The sequence below is a fragment of the Amblyomma americanum genome, chromosome 1, assembly GCF_052857255.1.
Source record: "Amblyomma americanum isolate KBUSLIRL-KWMA chromosome 1, ASM5285725v1, whole genome shotgun sequence".
NCBI classification, from domain to species: Eukaryota; Metazoa; Arthropoda; class Arachnida; order Ixodida; family Ixodidae; genus Amblyomma; species Amblyomma americanum.
The window spans coordinates 260,173,108-260,175,839 of record NC_135497.1 but is presented as its reverse complement, the minus strand read 5'-3'; positions in this window follow the sequence as shown (position 1 = coordinate 260,175,839).

Genomic DNA, 2,732 nt, shown 5'->3' with positions numbered 1-2,732 from the left:
CACAGTACAACGCCCATGCCTCGCTCACTAGCATCGCACTGAACAACGAACCCTTTGGTATAGTCTGGCGATCGTAGCACAGGCTGGCTTGTTAGGGCGCTCTTTAGGGCGCTAAAAGCTCTCTCCTTTGTCTCGCTCCAGACGACTGTTTGGGGCTCTGTTTTTCTTAGAGCATCCGTCAGGGGAGCCGCGATATCGGAGTACCTGGGGATGTACCTCTGATAGTAGCCGGCGACACCCAAGAACGACCGAATATCGGTCTTCGTGCGCGGTTGCGGGAAGTCTCGCACAGCGGCCACCTTTATTTCAGAGGGGCGGCGACGACCCTGTCCAATCACGTGACCGAGGTAGACAACCTCGGCCTGTGCTAATTGGCACTTGGGAGCCTTGACTGTCAAGCCCGCTTCGCGCAGGCGGGTTAGCACTGCCCGCAAGTGTGCCATATGCTCAGACCAGGATGCGGAGAATATCGCTACGTCGTCTAAATACGGTAAAGCAAATTCTTCCTGTCCCCGCAACACTTTGTCCATGAGGCTTGAAAAGCAGTATGGCGCGTTCTTCAAACCAAAACTCAAAACTTTAGGACGGAATGTTCCCATTGGTGAAATGAACGCCGCATACCTACTAGCCTCCTCTGTAAGTGGAACCTGCCAATAACCCCTGACAAGATCTAGGGTGGAAATAAACTGAGCGCTACTAACTTTCTCAAGGCGCTCCTCGATGTTAGGGATCGGATAAATTTGATCCTTAGTGATAGAATTAAGCCTGCGGTAGTCGACGCAAGGACGAGGTTCCTTGCCCGGTACCTCAACTAAAATCAAAGGGGAGGTATAATCACTCTCACCCGCCTCAATAACACCGAGCTGTAGCATTTTCTTTACCTCAGCCTCCATAATATCGCGCTGGCGGGGTGACACCCGGTACGCCTTGGATCGTACTGGCTCTGGCGAGGTAAGTTCTATATCATGAGTAAGGACAGAAGTCCTACCAGGCCTCTCAGAGAACTGACCTTGAAACTCTTGTAAGAGTTGGTGTAGTTCGGTTCTCTGCTCAGCTGACAGCGGTGCTTTAATGATTAAGTCACTAATGACCTGATCAGTGTCTTCCCTGTTCGTCACTGAGCCTAGTCCCGGAAGCTCGACCGGAAGCTCTTCGGGAACGTTTACCATCATACACACCACTGCTTCCCGTTGTCTATAGGGTTTGAGCAGATTACAGTGGTAAACTTGCTGTGCTTTCCGTTTTCCTGGCAGACTCACCACGTAGTTAACATCCGACAGTTTTTGAACAATCCGTGCTGGGCCCTCCCACTGCACGTCGAGTTTGTTTTTTAGCGATGTGCGCAATATCATCACCTCATCGCCCACCTCAAAACGACGGGCCCTGGCTGTCCGATCATAATAAACCTTGGCCCTCTGCTGGGCCTTTGCCATTGCTTCACCTGACAACTCCTGTGCCCTTCTTAAGCGTTCGAGGAGACTAAGCACGTACTCGACCACGACTGGGTCGTCGCCCCTGCCTTCCCACGAGTCTCGAAGCATGCGAAGCGGAGACCGCAGCGAGCGACCGTACACCAGCTCAGCTGGCGAAAACCCCGTAGCCGCATGCGGCGCGGTCCTTAATGCAAACATCACCCCAGGCAGACACAGCTCCCAATCACTTTGTTGCTCAAAACACAATGCTCTCAACACGCGCTTCATGACGGAGTGGAGCTTCTCAACGGAATTCGACTGTGGGTGGTACACTGAGCTGTGTAACAGCTTTACCCCACACCTTTCGAGAAAGGCTGTCGTCAAAGCGCTGGTAAACACTGTGCCCTGATCTGACTGGATTTCCGCAGGAAAACCAACTCGCGCAAATATGGACAGTAGTGCATTGACTATCTCAACTGAGCTGAGATCTTTAAGCGGCACTGCTTCAGGGAACTTTGTCGCTGGGCAGATCACAGTCAAAATGTGTCTGTACCCCGTGGCTGTTACCGGCAGAGGTCCCACTGTATCAATAACGAGCCGTCTAAAAGGCTCCGTAATGATAGGTACCAACTTCAACGGCGCCCTCGATTTGTCCCCTGGTTTGCCAACCCGCTGACAGGTGTCACATGTCCTCACAAAGGTTTCTACGTCACGAAAACACCCTGGCCAATAGTACTCTTGCAAGAGACGGTCCTTAGTCTTCTTAACTCCTAGGTGTCCGGACCACGAACCGCCATGCGACAAGCGCAACAGATCCTGACGGTAGCACTGAGGCACGATCAGCTGATCGAACTCGACTCCTCTGCGGTCTAGATACTTCCGGTACAGGACCCCACCTCTTTCCACAAAACGAACATTTTTCTTGGCGATACCTTCTTTGACATTGCAGCGCATGTTTTCTAGGCTGCCATCCTTTTTTTGCTCTGCTATCAAAGCCGACCGGCTGACTTTTAGCAACCTATTAAGTCCATCGGACGTAGGCGCGATGAGCAAATCTGTAGATAGCTCTTCTAATTTTCCCGTGTCGGGCATTTCCTCTCCAGTACCTGGTGCCTTCAGCGCTACAGGCTCAATTTTATTCAGTTCGGACGTGCTCTGAATATCAGCTTGCTGCGCCTCCGACCCTTTCTCATTGCTCGACAACGTCGGCCCCGCAACTACCGCCTTTGCAGCGAGCTCCCGAACTCTCGATCTGGTTAAGGCCTGAACGCTAGCCTCACCAAACAAAAGACCCTTCTCGCGCAGGAGGTGATCGGACCG